The sequence below is a fragment of the Triturus cristatus genome, chromosome 11 (assembly GCF_964204655.1).
Source record: "Triturus cristatus chromosome 11, aTriCri1.1, whole genome shotgun sequence".
Lineage (NCBI taxonomy): Eukaryota > Metazoa > Chordata > Amphibia > Caudata > Salamandridae > Triturus > Triturus cristatus.
Genome location: NC_140594.1, coordinates 1142730606 through 1142748910, shown reverse-complemented (window position 1 = coordinate 1142748910; position 18305 = coordinate 1142730606). Strand labels below are relative to the sequence as shown.

At 46.1% G+C, this 18305-nt stretch overlaps 8 non-coding genes across 8 annotated transcripts; all 8 read right to left on the bottom strand.

Annotated features, from left to right (window-relative positions):
* Positions 1-1785: 1785 nt before the first annotated feature.
* TRNAG-UCC (transfer RNA glycine (anticodon UCC)) lies at positions 1786-1857 on the bottom strand. Its single transcript has one exon. It is a non-coding gene; the product is annotated as a tRNA-Gly (tRNA).
* A 1510-nt stretch (positions 1858-3367) lies between these two features.
* TRNAG-UCC (transfer RNA glycine (anticodon UCC)) lies at positions 3368-3439 on the bottom strand. Its single transcript has one exon. It is a non-coding gene; the product is annotated as a tRNA-Gly (tRNA).
* A 1521-nt stretch (positions 3440-4960) lies between these two features.
* TRNAG-UCC (transfer RNA glycine (anticodon UCC)) lies at positions 4961-5032 on the bottom strand. Its single transcript has one exon. It is a non-coding gene; the product is annotated as a tRNA-Gly (tRNA).
* Positions 5033-7482: 2450 nt separating this feature from the next.
* Positions 7483-7554, bottom strand: TRNAG-UCC (transfer RNA glycine (anticodon UCC)). Its single transcript has one exon. It is a non-coding gene; the product is annotated as a tRNA-Gly (tRNA).
* A 1510-nt stretch (positions 7555-9064) lies between these two features.
* TRNAG-UCC (transfer RNA glycine (anticodon UCC)) lies at positions 9065-9136 on the bottom strand. The gene has a single exon. It is a non-coding gene; the product is annotated as a tRNA-Gly (tRNA).
* Positions 9137-10657: 1521 nt separating this feature from the next.
* TRNAG-UCC (transfer RNA glycine (anticodon UCC)) lies at positions 10658-10729 on the bottom strand. Its single transcript has one exon. It is a non-coding gene; the product is annotated as a tRNA-Gly (tRNA).
* A 4988-nt stretch (positions 10730-15717) lies between these two features.
* TRNAG-UCC (transfer RNA glycine (anticodon UCC)) lies at positions 15718-15789 on the bottom strand. Its single transcript has one exon. It is a non-coding gene; the product is annotated as a tRNA-Gly (tRNA).
* A 1521-nt stretch (positions 15790-17310) lies between these two features.
* TRNAG-UCC (transfer RNA glycine (anticodon UCC)) lies at positions 17311-17382 on the bottom strand. Its single transcript has one exon. It is a non-coding gene; the product is annotated as a tRNA-Gly (tRNA).
* Between the last annotated feature and the right edge of the window lie 923 nt (positions 17383-18305).

The following is an 18305-nucleotide window of genomic DNA, read 5'->3' as shown; positions in this document are numbered from 1 at the left end:
AGTGGCAAGGGATTGGTGGGGCTCTCTCCTCATTTGCCTAAGCACATCGCAAGGTATGCTGGGTACAGAAAATCTTCATCTTCCCCACTCACAGTCAGTCATAACTGAAAGTGCAGACCCTCATAGGAATTAGCCGTTTCAGGCCTTTACCAAGACAGCAGCTCTCTGTCCCTGTCCTTTCTCTGTGATCCTAGCACTAGCATACTCAGGATTTGGCTTTACCTGGGAGCCAGAGATCTACCCGGTGAGAGGCTTTTGAGCGTTTGGGAGCGTTCGGGACGTGAGAGGACAGATGTTACAACGCCGAGTGCAGTGGCAATCTTGCACCGGTTCCAATGGTGCATTTGGTGTGGATACCAACATGAAAAGCAGTAGAAATTGTCTTGCAGAGGGTAAAGAACTGGGGATTGAAACCAAGGATAAAGCTGTGCAGAAGAGAAGAAATGGAAAGCAGCAGTACAAATAGTGGAAATGAGCATATGGGCAGCATCGGAAGCAAAGCAGCGAAGAGAAAGGGAGTAAATTCCATGAAATGCATAGGAGATTGATAAAAGCAGAACAAAAAGGGAAGAATTAAATTCAAAGCATGCCCCGAAACACGTGTGAAGGTCCCACCTGTCATCTATGCTTCTAATTGGGTATCTTTACTTTCAAAGTATAGGGTTGATCCTTTGACGATCACTCTCTTGATTTACAGCAGAGACAGATAGTTGAGAAGTCTTTTCTCACATAGCTAGCACAAGCCTGCGCTTTTCCTTGCTGGCAGGGTGGAAATGACAGATTAGTCCTAGGAAGAAAAATCAAGCAATATTAGCAGAGGATGGTTTCGATCCATCGACCTCTGGGTTATGGGCCCAGCACGCTTCCGCTGCGCCACTCTGCTCCCTTGTGAAAGTGCTCTCTTTATGCAGAGGAGGAGCTTTCAGCGGAGTGGCAAGGGATTGGTGGGGCTCTCTCCTCATTTGCCTAAGCACATCGCAAGGTATGCTGGGTCCAGAAAATCTTCATCTTCCCCACTCACAGTCAGTCATAACTGAAAGTGCAGACCCTCTTAGGAATTAGCCGTTTCAGGCCTTTACCAAGACAGCAGCTCTCTGTCCCTGTCCTTTCTCTGTGATCCTAGCACTAGCATACTCAGGATTTGGCTTTACCTGGGAGCCAGAGATCTACCCGGTGAGGGCTTGCCCGGTGTGAGGCTTTTGAGCGTTTGGGAGCGTTCGGGACGTGAGAGGACGCTGGACAGGAAACTATGCCAATTTGAAGTATCCAACCTTCCTGCTGCAGTGAGAGGCTCTTTCCGTGGAAATCTGCCACTTGGAGTCCTCTCAACTTGCCCTCTGATAAAACATTTTTCTGAGCCGCAGTTACATCCGATGGTTACAAGGTGGCGCTGCATTCAGGTGAGAACACAAGTATGCACAAAATCTTGGGGACTTTTGCCAGATTTATCGGTGGATCTTGCCTATTATTTTCAGAGGCTAGATATCGCCTAGAAATGCTTTTTAACATAGGGATGCTGGGGTTATAATTTCTGGTCGGGGCGCAGCCCTTTCATTGCCTGCCCCCAGCAAAATATTTATTATCAGCACATGTGAGTGGTGAGTGCTTTATGGAAAATAGCATATATTGGGACAATGAATGTAGCAGATGAGGCGATCGAGATGTCTACCTACGTGTTTGATTATTTTTTTATATAACGGCTGATTATTCTGTTTCTGATATTTCAGTTTTGTGACATGTTGCATTAAAATATATCCTGCTTGGAGAATATATAAATATTTGCACTGCGTTGGCCGGGAATCGAACCCGGGTCAACTGCTTGGAAGGCAGCTATGCTCACCACTATACCACCAACGCCCTCTGATGTGTGTCCTCTAGGTTCCAGATGTTACAACGCCGAGTGCAGTGGCAATCTTGCACCGGTTCCAATCGTGCAGTTGGTGTGGATACCAACATGAAAAGCTGTAGAAATTGTCTTGCAGAGGGTAAAGAACTGGGGATTGAAACCAAGGATAAAGCTGTGCAGAAGAGAAGAAATGGAAAGCAGCAGTACAAATAGTGGAAATGAGCATATGGGCAGCATCGGAAGCAAAGCAGCGAAGAGAAAGGGAGTAAATTCCATGAAATGCATAGGAGATTGATAAAAGCAGAACAAAAAGGGAAGAATTAAATTCAAAGCATGCCCCGAAACACGTGTGAAGGTCCCACCTGTCATTTATGCTTCTAATTGGGTATCTTTACTTTCAAAGTATAGGGTTGATCCTTTGACGATCACTCTCTTGATTTACAGCAGAGACAGATAGTTGAGAAGTCTTTTCTCACATAGCTAGCACAAGCCTGCGCTTTTCCTTGCTGGCAGGGTGGAAATGACAGATTAGTCCTAGGAAGAAAAATCAAGCAATATTAGCAGAGGATGGTTTCGATCCATCGACCTCTGGGTTATGGGCCCAGCACGCTTCCGCTGCGCCACTCTGCTCCCTTGTGAAAGTGCTCTCTTTATGCAGAGGAGGAGCTTTCAGCGGAGTGGCAAGGGATTGGTGGGGCTCTCTCCTCATTTGCCTAAGCACATCGCAAGGTATGCTGGGTACAGAAAATCTTCATCTTCCCCACTCACAGTCAGTCATAACTGAAAGTGCAGACCCTCTTAGGAATTAGCCGTTTCAGGCCTTTACCAAGACAGCAGCTCTCTGTCCCTGTCCTTTCTCTGTGATCCTAGCACTAGCATACTCAGGATTTGGCTTTACCTGGGAGCCAGAGATCTACCCGGTGAGGGCGAGGCTTTTGAGCGTTTGGGAGCGTTCGGGACGTGAGAGGACGCTGGACAGGAAACTATGCCAATTTGAAGTATCCAACCTTCCTGCTGCAGCGAGAGGCTCTTTCCGTGGAAATCTGCCACTTGGAGTCATCTCAACTTGCCCTCTGATAAAACATTTTTCTGAGTCGCAGTTACATCCGATGGTTACAAGGTGGCGCTGCATTCAGGTGAGAGCACAAGTATGCACAAAATCTTGGGGACTTTTGCCAGATTTATCGGTGGATCTTGCCTATTATTTTCAGAGGCTAGATATCGCCTAGAAATGCTTTTTAAAATAGGGATGCTGGGGTTATAATGTCTGGTCGGGGCTCAGCCCTTTCATTGCCTGCCCCCAGCAAAATATTTATTATCAGCACATGTGAGTGGTGAGTGCTTTATGGAAAATAGCATATATTGGGACAATGAATGTAGCAGATGAGGCGATCGAGATGTCTACCTACGTGTTTGTTTATTTTTTTATATAACGGCTGATTATTCTGTTTCTGATATTTCAGTTTTGTGACATGTTGCATTAAAATATATCCTGCTTGGAGAATATATAAATATTTGCACTGCGTTGGCCGGGAATCGAACCCGGGTCAACTGCTTGGAAGGCAGCTATGCTCACCACTATACCACCAACACCCTCTGATGTGTGTCCTCTAGGTTCCAGATGTTACAACGCCGAGTGCAGTGGCAATCTTGCACCGGTTCCAATCGTGCATTTGGTGTGGATACCAACATGAAAAGCTGTAGAAATTGTCTTGCAGAGGGTAAAGAACTTGGGATTGAAACCAAGGATAAAGCTGTGCAGAAGAGAAGAAATGGAAAGCAGCAGTACAAATAGTGGAAATGAGCATATGGGCAGCATCGGAAGCAAAGCAGCGAAGAGAAAGGGAGTAAATTCCATGAAATGCATAGGAGATTGATAAAAGCAGAACAAAAAGGGAAGAATTAAATTCAAAGCATGCCCCGAAAAACGTGTGAAGGTCCCACCTGTCATTTATGCTTCTAATTGGGTATCTTTACTTTCAAAGTATAGGGTTGATCCTTTGACGATCACTCTCTTGATTTACAGCAGAGACAGATAGTTGAGAAGTCTTTTCTCACATAGCTAGCACAAGCCTGCGCTTTTCCTTGCTGGCAGGGTGGAAATGACAGATTAGTCCTAGGAAGAAAAATCAAGCAATATTAGCAGAGGATGGTTTCGATCCATCGACCTCTGGGTTATGGGCCCAGCACGCTTCCGCTGCGCCACTCTGCTCCCTTGTGAAAGTGCTCTCTTTATGCAGAGGAGGAGCTTTCAGCGGAGTGGCAAGGGATTGGTGGGGCTCTCTCCTCATTTGCCTAAGCACATCGCAAGGTATGCTGGGTACAGAAAATCTTCATCTTCCCCACTCACAGTCAGTCATAACTGAAAGTGCAGACCCTCTTAGGAATTAGCCGTTTCAGGCCTTTACCAAGACAGCAGCTCTCTGTCCCTGTCCTTTCTCTGTGATCCTAGCACTAGCATACTCAGGATTTGGCTTTACCTGGGAGCCAGAGATCTACCCGGTGAGGGCTTGCCCGGTGTGAGGCTTTTGAGCGTTTGGGAGCGTTCGGGACGTGAGAGGACGCTGGACAGGAAACTATGCCAATTTGAAGTATCCAACCTTCCTGCTGCAGTGAGAGGCTCTTTCCGTGGAAATCTGCCACTTGGAGTCCTCTCAACTTGCCCTCTGATAAAACATTTTTCTGAGCCGCAGTTACATCCGATGGTTACAAGGTGGCGCTGCATTCAGGTGAGAACACAAGTATGCACAAAATCTTGGGGACTTTTGCCAGATTTATCGGTGGATCTTGCCTATTATTTTCAGAGGCTAGATATCGCCTAGAAATGCTTTTTAACATAGGGATGCTGGGGTTATAATTTCTGGTCGGGGCTCAGCCCTTTCATTGCCTGCCCCCAGCAAAATATTTATTATCAGCACATGTGAGTGGTGAGTGCTTTATGGAAAATAGCATATATTGGGACAATGAATGTAGCAGATGAGGCGATCGAGATGTCTACCTACGTGTTTGATTATTTTTTTATATAACGGCTGATTATTCTGTTTCTGATATTTCAGTTTTGTGACATGTTGCATTAAAATATATCCTGCTTGGAGAATATATAAATATTTGCACTGCGTTGGCCGGGAATCGAACCCGGGTCAACTGCTTGGAAGGCAGCTATGCTCACCACTATACCACCAACGCCCTCTGATGTGTGTCCTCTAGGTTCCAGATGTTACAACGCCGAGTGCAGTGGCAATCTTGCACCGGTTCCAATCGTGCATTTGGTGTGGATACCAACATGAAAAGCTGTAGAAATTGTCTTGCAGAGGGTAAAGAACTGGGGATTGAAACCAAGGATAAAGCTGTGCAGAAGAGAAGAAATGGAAAGCAGCAGTACAAATAGTGGAAATGAGCATATGGGCAGCATCGGAAGCAAAGCAGCGAAGAGAAAGGGAGTAAATTCCATGAAATGCATAGGAGATTGATAAAAGCAGAACAAAAAGGGAAGAATTAAATTCAAAGCATGCCCCGAAAAACGTGTGAAGGTCCCACCTGTCATTTATGCTTCTAATTGGGTATCTTTACTTTCAAAGTATAGGGTTGATCCTTTGACGATCACTCTCTTGATTTACAGCAGAGACAGATAGTTGAGAAGTCTTTTCTCACATAGCTAGCACAAGCCTGCGCTTTTCCTTGCTGGCAGGGTGGAAATGACAGATTAGTCCTAGGAAGAAAAATCAAGCAATATTAGCAGAGGATGGTTTCGATCCATCGACCTCTGGGTTATGGGCCCAGCACGCTTCCGCTGCGCCACTCTGCTCCCTTGTGAAAGTGCTCTCTTTATGCAGAGGAGGAGCTTTCAGCGGAGTGGCAAGGGATTGGTGGGGCTCTCTCCTCATTTGCCTAAGCACATCGCAAGGTATGCTGGGTACAGAAAATCTTCATCTTCCCCACTCACAGTCAGTCATAACTGAAAGTGCAGACCCTCATAGGAATTAGCCGTTTCAGGCCTTTACCAAGACAGCAGCTCTCTGTCCCTGTCCTTTCTCTGTGATCCTAGCACTAGCATACTCAGGATTTGGCTTTACCTGGGAGCCAGAGATCTACCCGGTGAGAGGCTTTTGAGCGTTTGGGAGCGTTCGGGACGTGAGAGGACAGATGTTACAACGCCGAGTGCAGTGGCAATCTTGCACCGGTTCCAATGGTGCATTTGGTGTGGATACCAACATGAAAAGCAGTAGAAATTGTCTTGCAGAGGGTAAAGAACTGGGGATTGAAACCAAGGATAAAGCTGTGCAGAAGAGAAGAAATGGAAAGCAGCAGTACAAATAGTGGAAATGAGCATATGGGCAGCATCGGAAGCAAAGCAGCGAAGAGAAAGGGAGTAAATTCCATGAAATGCATAGGAGATTGATAAAAGCAGAACAAAAAGGGAAGAATTAAATTCAAAGCATGCCCCGAAACACGTGTGAAGGTCCCACCTGTCATCTATGCTTCTAATTGGGTATCTTTACTTTCAAAGTATAGGGTTGATCCTTTGACGATCACTCTCTTGATTTACAGCAGAGACAGATAGTTGAGAAGTCTTTTCTCACATAGCTAGCACAAGCCTGCGCTTTTCCTTGCTGGCAGGGTGGAAATGACAGATTAGTCCTAGGAAGAAAAATCAAGCAATATTAGCAGAGGATGGTTTCGATCCATCGACCTCTGGGTTATGGGCCCAGCACGCTTCCGCTGCGCCACTCTGCTCCCTTGTGAAAGTGCTCTCTTTATGCAGAGGAGGAGCTTTCAGCGGAGTGGCAAGGGATTGGTGGGGCTCTCTCCTCATTTGCCTAAGCACATCGCAAGGTATGCTGGGTCCAGAAAATCTTCATCTTCCCCACTCACAGTCAGTCATAACTGAAAGTGCAGACCCTCTTAGGAATTAGCCGTTTCAGGCCTTTACCAAGACAGCAGCTCTCTGTCCCTGTCCTTTCTCTGTGATCCTAGCACTAGCATACTCAGGATTTGGCTTTACCTGGGAGCCAGAGATCTACCCGGTGAGGGCTTGCCCGGTGTGAGGCTTTTGAGCGTTTGGGAGCGTTCGGGACGTGAGAGGACGCTGGACAGGAAACTATGCCAATTTGAAGTATCCAACCTTCCTGCTGCAGTGAGAGGCTCTTTCCGTGGAAATCTGCCACTTGGAGTCCTCTCAACTTGCCCTCTGATAAAACATTTTTCTGAGCCGCAGTTACATCCGATGGTTACAAGGTGGCGCTGCATTCAGGTGAGAACACAAGTATGCACAAAATCTTGGGGACTTTTGCCAGATTTATCGGTGGATCTTGCCTATTATTTTCAGAGGCTAGATATCGCCTAGAAATGCTTTTTAACATAGGGATGCTGGGGTTATAATTTCTGGTCGGGGCGCAGCCCTTTCATTGCCTGCCCCCAGCAAAATATTTATTATCAGCACATGTGAGTGGTGAGTGCTTTATGGAAAATAGCATATATTGGGACAATGAATGTAGCAGATGAGGCGATCGAGATGTCTACCTACGTGTTTGATTATTTTTTTATATAACGGCTGATTATTCTGTTTCTGATATTTCAGTTTTGTGACATGTTGCATTAAAATATATCCTGCTTGGAGAATATATAAATATTTGCACTGCGTTGGCCGGGAATCGAACCCGGGTCAACTGCTTGGAAGGCAGCTATGCTCACCACTATACCACCAACGCCCTCTGATGTGTGTCCTCTAGGTTCCAGATGTTACAACGCCGAGTGCAGTGGCAATCTTGCACCGGTTCCAATCGTGCAGTTGGTGTGGATACCAACATGAAAAGCTGTAGAAATTGTCTTGCAGAGGGTAAAGAACTGGGGATTGAAACCAAGGATAAAGCTGTGCAGAAGAGAAGAAATGGAAAGCAGCAGTACAAATAGTGGAAATGAGCATATGGGCAGCATCGGAAGCAAAGCAGCGAAGAGAAAGGGAGTAAATTCCATGAAATGCATAGGAGATTGATAAAAGCAGAACAAAAAGGGAAGAATTAAATTCAAAGCATGCCCCGAAACACGTGTGAAGGTCCCACCTGTCATTTATGCTTCTAATTGGGTATCTTTACTTTCAAAGTATAGGGTTGATCCTTTGACGATCACTCTCTTGATTTACAGCAGAGACAGATAGTTGAGAAGTCTTTTCTCACATAGCTAGCACAAGCCTGCGCTTTTCCTTGCTGGCAGGGTGGAAATGACAGATTAGTCCTAGGAAGAAAAATCAAGCAATATTAGCAGAGGATGGTTTCGATCCATCGACCTCTGGGTTATGGGCCCAGCACGCTTCCGCTGCGCCACTCTGCTCCCTTGTGAAAGTGCTCTCTTTATGCAGAGGAGGAGCTTTCAGCGGAGTGGCAAGGGATTGGTGGGGCTCTCTCCTCATTTGCCTAAGCACATCGCAAGGTATGCTGGGTACAGAAAATCTTCATCTTCCCCACTCACAGTCAGTCATAACTGAAAGTGCAGACCCTCTTAGGAATTAGCCGTTTCAGGCCTTTACCAAGACAGCAGCTCTCTGTCCCTGTCCTTTCTCTGTGATCCTAGCACTAGCATACTCAGGATTTGGCTTTACCTGGGAGCCAGAGATCTACCCGGTGAGGGCGAGGCTTTTGAGCGTTTGGGAGCGTTCGGGACGTGAGAGGACGCTGGACAGGAAACTATGCCAATTTGAAGTATCCAACCTTCCTGCTGCAGCGAGAGGCTCTTTCCGTGGAAATCTGCCACTTGGAGTCATCTCAACTTGCCCTCTGATAAAACATTTTTCTGAGTCGCAGTTACATCCGATGGTTACAAGGTGGCGCTGCATTCAGGTGAGAGCACAAGTATGCACAAAATCTTGGGGACTTTTGCCAGATTTATCGGTGGATCTTGCCTATTATTTTCAGAGGCTAGATATCGCCTAGAAATGCTTTTTAAAATAGGGATGCTGGGGTTATAATGTCTGGTCGGGGCTCAGCCCTTTCATTGCCTGCCCCCAGCAAAATATTTATTATCAGCACATGTGAGTGGTGAGTGCTTTATGGAAAATAGCATATATTGGGACAATGAATGTAGCAGATGAGGCGATCGAGATGTCTACCTACGTGTTTGTTTATTTTTTTATATAACGGCTGATTATTCTGTTTCTGATATTTCAGTTTTGTGACATGTTGCATTAAAATATATCCTGCTTGGAGAATATATAAATATTTGCACTGCGTTGGCCGGGAATCGAACCCGGGTCAACTGCTTGGAAGGCAGCTATGCTCACCACTATACCACCAACACCCTCTGATGTGTGTCCTCTAGGTTCCAGATGTTACAACGCCGAGTGCAGTGGCAATCTTGCACCGGTTCCAATCGTGCATTTGGTGTGGATACCAACATGAAAAGCTGTAGAAATTGTCTTGCAGAGGGTAAAGAACTTGGGATTGAAACCAAGGATAAAGCTGTGCAGAAGAGAAGAAATGGAAAGCAGCAGTACAAATAGTGGAAATGAGCATATGGGCAGCATCGGAAGCAAAGCAGCGAAGAGAAAGGGAGTAAATTCCATGAAATGCATAGGAGATTGATAAAAGCAGAACAAAAAGGGAAGAATTAAATTCAAAGCATGCCCCGAAAAACGTGTGAAGGTCCCACCTGTCATTTATGCTTCTAATTGGGTATCTTTACTTTCAAAGTATAGGGTTGATCCTTTGACGATCACTCTCTTGATTTACAGCAGAGACAGATAGTTGAGAAGTCTTTTCTCACATAGCTAGCACAAGCCTGCGCTTTTCCTTGCTGGCAGGGTGGAAATGACAGATTAGTCCTAGGAAGAAAAATCAAGCAATATTAGCAGAGGATGGTTTCGATCCATCGACCTCTGGGTTATGGGCCCAGCACGCTTCCGCTGCGCCACTCTGCTCCCTTGTGAAAGTGCTCTCTTTATGCAGAGGAGGAGCTTTCAGCGGAGTGGCAAGGGATTGGTGGGGCTCTCTCCTCATTTGCCTAAGCACATCGCAAGGTATGCTGGGTACAGAAAATCTTCATCTTCCCCACTCACAGTCAGTCATAACTGAAAGTGCAGACCCTCTTAGGAATTAGCCGTTTCAGGCCTTTACCAAGACAGCAGCTCTCTGTCCCTGTCCTTTCTCTGTGATCCTAGCACTAGCATACTCAGGATTTGGCTTTACCTGGGAGCCAGAGATCTACCCGGTGAGGGCTTGCCCGGTGTGAGGCTTTTGAGCGTTTGGGAGCGTTCGGGACGTGAGAGGACGCTGGACAGGAAACTATGCCAATTTGAAGTATCCAACCTTCCTGCTGCAGTGAGAGGCTCTTTCCGTGGAAATCTGCCACTTGGAGTCCTCTCAACTTGCCCTCTGATAAAACATTTTTCTGAGCCGCAGTTACATCCGATGGTTACAAGGTGGCGCTGCATTCAGGTGAGAACACAAGTATGCACAAAATCTTGGGGACTTTTGCCAGATTTATCGGTGGATCTTGCCTATTATTTTCAGAGGCTAGATATCGCCTAGAAATGCTTTTTAACATAGGGATGCTGGGGTTATAATTTCTGGTCGGGGCTCAGCCCTTTCATTGCCTGCCCCCAGCAAAATATTTATTATCAGCACATGTGAGTGGTGAGTGCTTTATGGAAAATAGCATATATTGGGACAATGAATGTAGCAGATGAGGCGATCGAGATGTCTACCTACGTGTTTGATTATTTTTTTATATAACGGCTGATTATTCTGTTTCTGATATTTCAGTTTTGTGACATGTTGCATTAAAATATATCCTGCTTGGAGAATATATAAATATTTGCACTGCGTTGGCCGGGAATCGAACCCGGGTCAACTGCTTGGAAGGCAGCTATGCTCACCACTATACCACCAACGCCCTCTGATGTGTGTCCTCTAGGTTCCAGATGTTACAACGCCGAGTGCAGTGGCAATCTTGCACCGGTTCCAATCGTGCATTTGGTGTGGATACCAACATGAAAAGCTGTAGAAATTGTCTTGCAGAGGGTAAAGAACTGGGGATTGAAACCAAGGATAAAGCTGTGCAGAAGAGAAGAAATGGAAAGCAGCAGTACAAATAGTGGAAATGAGCATATGGGCAGCATCGGAAGCAAAGCAGCGAAGAGAAAGGGAGTAAAATTCCATGAAATGCATAGGAGATTGATAAAAGCAGAACAAAAAGGGAAGAATTAAATTCAAAGCATGCCCCGAAAAACGTGTGAAGGTCCCACCTGTCATTTATGCTTCTAATTGGGTATCTTTACTTTCAAAGTATAGGGTTGATCCTTTGACGATCACTCTCTTGATTTACAGCAGAGACAGATAGTTGAGAAGCCTTTTCTCACATAGCTAGCACAAGCCTGCGCTTTTCCTTGCTGGCAGGGTGGAAATGACAGATTAGTCCTAGGAAGAAAAATCAAGCAATATTAGCAGAGGATGGTTTCGATCCATCGACCTCTGGGTTATGGGCCCAGCACGCTTCCGCTGCGCCACTCTGCTCCCTTGTGAAAGTGCTCTCTTTATGCAGAGGAGGAGCTTTCAGCGGAGTGGCAAGGGATTGGTGGGGCTCTCTCCTCATTTGCCTAAGCACATCGCAAGGTATGCTGGGTACAGAAAATCTTCATCTTCCCCACTCACAGTCAGTCATAACTGAAAGTGCAGACCCTCTTAGGAATTAGCCGTTTCAGGCCTTTACCAAGACAGCAGCTCTCTGTCCCTGTCCTTTCTCTGTGATCCTAGCACTAGCATACTCAGGATTTGGCTTTACCTGGGAGCCAGAGATCTACCCGGTGAGGGCTTGCCCGGTGTGAGGCTTTTGAGCGTTTGGGAGCGTTCGGGACGTGAGAGGACGCTGGACAGGAAACTATGCCAATTTGAAGTATCCAACCTTCCTGCTGCAGCGAGAGGCTCTTTCCGTGGAAATCTGCCACTTGGAGTCCTCTCAACTTGCCCTCTGATAAAACATTTTTCTGAGTCGCAGTTACATCCGATGGTTACAAGGTGGCGCTGCATTCAGGTGAGAGCACAAGTATGCACAAAATCTTGGGGACTTTTGCCAGATTTATCGGTGGATCTTGCCTATTATTTTCAGAGGCTAGATATCGCCTAGAAATGCTTTTTAAAATAGGGATGCTGGGGTTATAATGTCTGGTCGGGGCTCAGCCCTTTCATTGCCTGCCCCCAGCAAAATATTTATTATCAGCACATGTGAGTGGTGAGTGCTTTATGGAAAATAGCATATATTGGGACAATGAATGTAGCAGATGAGGCGATCGAGATGTCTACCTACGTGTTTGTTTATTTTTTTATATAACGGCTGATTATTCTGTTTCTGATATTTCAGTTTTGTGACATGTTGCATTAAAATATATCCTGCTTGGAGAATATATAAATATTTGCACTGCGTTGGCCGGGAATCGAACCCGGGTCAACTGTTTGGAAGGCAGCTATGCTCACCACTATACCACCAACGCCCTCTGATGTGTGTCCTCTAGGTTCCAGATGTTACAACGCCGAGTGCAGTGGCAATCTTGCACCGGTTCCAATCGTGCATTTGGTGTGGATACCAACATGAAAAGCTGTAGAAATTGTCTTGCAGAGGGTAAAGAACTGGGGATTGAAACCAAGGATAAAGCTGTGCAGAAGAGAAGAAATGGAAAGCAGCAGTACAAATAGTGGAAATGAGCATATGGGCAGCATCGGAAGCAAAGCAGCGAAGAGAAAGGGAGTAAATTCCATGAAATGCATAGGAGATTGATAAAAGCAGAACAAAAAGGGAAGAATTAAATTCAAAGCATGCCCCGAAAAACGTGTGAAGGTCCCACCTGTCATTTATGCTTCTAATTGGGTATCTTTACTTTCAAAGTATAGGGTTGATCCTTTGACGATCACTCTCTTGATTTACAGCAGAGACAGATAGTTGAGAAGTCTTTTCTCACATAGCTAGCACAAGCCTGCGCTTTTCCTTGCTGGCAGGGTGGAAATGACAGATTAGTCCTAGGAAGAAAAATCAAGCAATATTAGCAGAGGATGGTTTCGATCCATCGACCTCTGGGTTATGGGCCCAGCACGCTTCCGCTGCGCCACTCTGCTCCCTTGTGAAAGTGCTCTCTTTATGCAGAGGAGGAGCTTTCAGCGGAGTGGCAAGGGATTGGTGGGGCTCTCTCCTCATTTGCCTAAGCACATCGCAAGGTATGCTGGGTACAGAAAATCTTCATCTTCCCCACTCACAGTCAGTCATAACTGAAAGTGCAGACCCTCATAGGAATTAGCCGTTTCAGGCCTTTACCAAGACAGCAGCTCTCTGTCCCTGTCCTTTCTCTGTGATCCTAGCACTAGCATACTCAGGATTTGGCTTTACCTGGGAGCCAGAGATCTACCCGGTGAGAGGCTTTTGAGCGTTTGGGAGCGTTCGGGACGTGAGAGGACAGATGTTACAACGCCGAGTGCAGTGGCAATCTTGCACCGGTTCCAATGGTGCATTTGGTGTGGATACCAACATGAAAAGCAGTAGAAATTGTCTTGCAGAGGGTAAAGAACTGGGGATTGAAACCAAGGATAAAGCTGTGCAGAAGAGAAGAAATGGAAAGCAGCAGTACAAATAGTGGAAATGAGCATATGGGCAGCATCGGAAGCAAAGCAGCGAAGAGAAAGGGAGTAAATTCCATGAAATGCATAGGAGATTGATAAAAGCAGAACAAAAAGGGAAGAATTAAATTCAAAGCATGCCCCGAAACACGTGTGAAGGTCCCACCTGTCATCTATGCTTCTAATTGGGTATCTTTACTTTCAAAGTATAGGGTTGATCCTTTGACGATCACTCTCTTGATTTACAGCAGAGACAGATAGTTGAGAAGTCTTTTCTCACATAGCTAGCACAAGCCTGCGCTTTTCCTTGCTGGCAGGGTGGAAATGACAGATTAGTCCTAGGAAGAAAAATCAAGCAATATTAGCAGAGGATGGTTTCGATCCATCGACCTCTGGGTTATGGGCCCAGCACGCTTCCGCTGCGCCACTCTGCTCCCTTGTGAAAGTGCTCTCTTTATGCAGAGGAGGAGCTTTCAGCGGAGTGGCAAGGGATTGGTGGGGCTCTCTCCTCATTTGCCTAAGCACATCGCAAGGTATGCTGGGTACAGAAAATCTTCATCTTCCCCACTCACAGTCAGTCATAACTGAAAGTGCAGACCCTCTTAGGAATTAGCCGTTTCAGGCCTTTACCAAGACAGCAGCTCTCTGTCCCTGTCCTTTCTCTGTGATCCTAGCACTAGCATACTCAGGATTTGGCTTTACCTGGGAGCCAGAGATCTACCCGGTGAGGGCTTGCCCGGTGTGAGGCTTTTGAGCGTTTGGGAGCGTTCGGGACGTGAGAGGACAGATGTTACAACGCCGAGTGCAGTGGCAATCTTGCACCGGTTCCAATGGTGCATTTGGTGTGGATACCAACATGAAAAGCAGTAGAAATTGTCTTGCAGAGGGTAAAGAACTGGGGATTGAAACCAAGGATAAAGCTGTGCAGAAGAGAAGAAATGGAAAGCAGCAGTACAAATAGTGGAAATGAGCATATGGGCAGCATCGGAAGCAAAGCAGCGAAGAGAAAGGGAGTAAATTCCATGAAATGCATAGGAGATTGATAAAAGCAGAACAAAAAGGGAAGAATTAAATTCAAAGCATGCCCCGAAACACGTGTGAAGGTCCCACCTGTCATCTATGCTTCTAATTGGGTATCTTTACTTTCAAAGTATAGGGTTGATCCTTTGACGATCACTCTCTTGATTTACAGCAGAGACAGATAGTTGAGAAGTCTTTTCTCACATAGCTAGCACAAGCCTGCGCTTTTCCTTGCTGGCAGGGTGGAAATGACAGATTAGTCCTAGGAAGAAAAATCAAGCAATATTAGCAGAGGATGGTTTCGATCCATCGACCTCTGGGTTATGGGCCCAGCACGCTTCCGCTGCGCCACTCTGCTCCCTTGTGAAAGTGCTCTCTTTATGCAGAGGAGGAGCTTTCAGCGGAGTGGCAAGGGATTGGTGGGGCTCTCTCCTCATTTGCCTAAGCACATCGCAAGGTATGCTGGGTACAGAAAATCTTCATCTTCCCCACTCACAGTCAGTCATAACTGAAAGTGCAGACCCTCTTAGGAATTAGCCGTTTCAGGCCTTTACCAAGACAGCAGCTCTCTGTCCCTGTCCTTTCTCTGTGATCCTAGCACTAGCATACTCAGGATTTGGCTTTACCTGGGAGCCAGAGATCTACCCGGTGAGGGCTTGCCCGGTGTGAGGCTTTTGAGCGTTTGGGAGCGTTCGGGACGTGAGAGGACGCTGGACAGGAAACTATGCCAATTTGAAGTATCCAACCTTCCTGCTGCAGCGAGAGGCTCTTTCCGTGGAAATCTGCCACTTGGAGTCCTCTCAACTTGCCCTCTGATAAAACATTTTTCTGAGTCGCAGTTACATCCGATGGTTACAAGGTGGCGCTGCATTCAGGTGAGAGCACAAGTATGCACAAAATCTTGGGGACTTTTGCCAGATTTATCGGTGGATCTTGCCTATTATTTTCAGAGGCTAGATATCGCCTAGAAATGCTATTTAAAATAGGGATGCTGGGGTTATAATGTCTGGTCGGGGCTCAGCCCTTTCATTGCCTGCCCCCAGCAAAATATTTATTATCAGCACATGTGAGTGGTGAGTGCTTTATGGAAAATAGCATATATTGGGACAATGAATGTAGCAGATGAGGCGATCGAGATGTCTACCTACGTGTTTGTTTATTTTTTTATATAACGGCTGATTATTCTGTTTCTGATATTTCAGTTTTGTGACATGTTGCATTAAAATATATCCTGCTTGGAGAATATATAAATATTTGCACTGCGTTGGCCGGGAATCGAACCCGGGTCAACTGCTTGGAAGGCAGCTATGCTCACCACTATACCACCAACGCCCTCTGATGTGTGTCTTCTAGGTTCCAGATGTTACAACGCCGAGTGCAGTGGCAATCTTGCACCGGTTCCAATCGTGCATTTGGTGTGGATACCAACATGAAAAGCTGTAGAAATTGTCTTGCAGAGGGTAAAGAACTGGGGATTGAAACCAAGGATAAAGCTGTGCAGAAGAGAAGAAATGGAAAGCAGCAGTACAAATAGTGGAAATGAGCATATGGGCAGCATCGGAAGCAAAGCAGCGAAGAGAAAGGGAGTAAATTCCATGAAATTCATAGGAGATTGATAAATGCAGAACAAAAAGGGAAGAATTAAATTCAAAGCATGCCCCGAAAAACGTGTGAAGGTCCCACCTGTCATTTATGCTTCTAATTGGGTATCTTTACTTTCAAAGTATAGGGTTGATCCTTTGACGATCACTCTCTTGATTTACAGCAGAGACAGATAGTTGAGAAGTCTTTTCTCACATAGCTAGCACAAGCCTGCGCTTTTCCTTGCTGGCAGGGTGGAAATGACAGATTAGTCCTAGGAAGAAAAATCAAGCAATATTAGCAGAGGATGGTTTCGATCCATCGACCTCTGGGTTATGGGCCCAGCACGCTTCCGCTGCGCCACTCTGCTCCCTTGTGAAAGTGCTCTCTTTATGCAGAGGAGGAGCTTTCAGCGGAGTGGCAAGGGATTGGTGGGGCTCTCTCCTCATTTGCCTAAGCACATCGCAAGGTATGCTGGGTCCAGAAAATCTTCATCTTCCCCACTCACAGTCAGTCATAACTGAAAGTGCAGACCCTCATAGGAATTAGCCGTTTCAGGCCTTTACCAAGACAGCAGCTCTCTGTCCCTGTCCTTTCTCTGTGATCCTAGCACTAGCATACTCAGGATTTGGCTTTACCTGGGAGCCAGAGATCTACCCGGTGAGGGCTTGCCCGGTGTGAGGCTTTTGAGCGTTTGGGAGCGTTCGGGACGTGAGAGGACGCTGGACAGGAAACTATGCCAATTTGAAGTATCCAACCTTCCTGCTGCAGTGAGAGGCTCTTTCCGTGGAAATCTGCCACTTGGAGTCCTCTCAACTTGACCTCTGATAAAACATTTTTCTGCGCCGCAGTTACATCCGATGGTTACAAGGTGGCGCTGCATTCAGGTGAGAACACAAGTATGCACAAAATCTTGGGGACTTTTGCCAGATTTATCGGTGGATCTTGCCTATTATTTTCAGAGGCTAGATATCGCCTAGAAATGCTTTTTAACATAGGGATGCTGGGGTTATAATTTCTGGTCGGGGCGCAGCCCTTTCATTGCCTGCCCCCAGCAAAATATTTATTATCAGCACATGTGAGTGGTGAGTGCTTTATGGAAAATAGCATATATTGGGACAATGAATGTAGCAGATGAGGCGATCGAGATGTCTACCTACGTGTTTGATTATTTTTTTATATAACGGCTGATTATTCTGTTTCTGATATTTCAGTTTTGTGACATGTTGCATTAAAATATATCCTGCTTGGAGAATATATAAATATTTGCACTGCGTTGGCCGGGAATCGAACCCGGGTCAACTGCTTGGAAGGCAGCTATGCTCACCACTATACCACCAACGCCCTCTGATGTGTGTCCTCTAGGTTCCAGATGTTACAACGCCGAGTGCAGTGGCAATCTTGCACCGGTTCCAATCGTGCAGTTGGTGTGGATACCAACATGAAAAGCTGTAGAAATTGTCTTGCAGAGGGTAAAGAACTGGGGATTGAAACCAAGGATAAAGCTGTGCAGAAGAGAAGAAATGGAAAGCAGCAGTACAAATAGTGGAAATGAGCATATGGGCAGCATCGGAAGCAAAGCAGCGAAGAGAAAGGGAGTAAATTCCATGAAATGCATAGGAGATTGATAAAAGCAGAACAAAAAGGGAAGAATTAAATTCAAAGCATGCCCCGAAACACGTGTGAAGGTCCCACCTGTCATTTATGCTTCTAATTGGGTATCTTTACTTTCAAAGTATAGGGTTGATCCTTTGACGATCACTCTCTTGATTTACAGCAGAGACAGATAGTTGAGAAGTCTTTTCTCACATAGCTAGCACAAGCCTGCGCTTTTCCTTGCTGGCAGGGTGGAAATGACAGATTAGTCCTAGGAAGAAAGATCAAGCAATATTAGCAGAGGATGGTTTCGATCCATCGACCTCTGGGTTATGGGCCCAGCACGCTTCCGCTGCGCCACTCTGCTCCCTTGTAAAAGTGCTCTCTTTATGCAGAGGAGGAGCTTTCAGCGAAGTGGCGAGGGATTGGTGGGTCTCGCTCCTCATTTGCCTAAGCATGCTGCAATGTATGCTGGGTGCAGAAAATCTTCATCTTCTCGTCTCACAGTCAGTCATAACTGAAAGTGCAGACCCTCTTGGGAACTAGCAGTTTCAGGCCTTTACCAAGATAGCAGCTCTCTAACCCTCTCCTCTCTCTTTGATCCTAGTGCTAGCATGCTCAGGATTTGATTTTAACTGGGAGCCAGAGATCTACCCGGTGAGGGCGAGGCT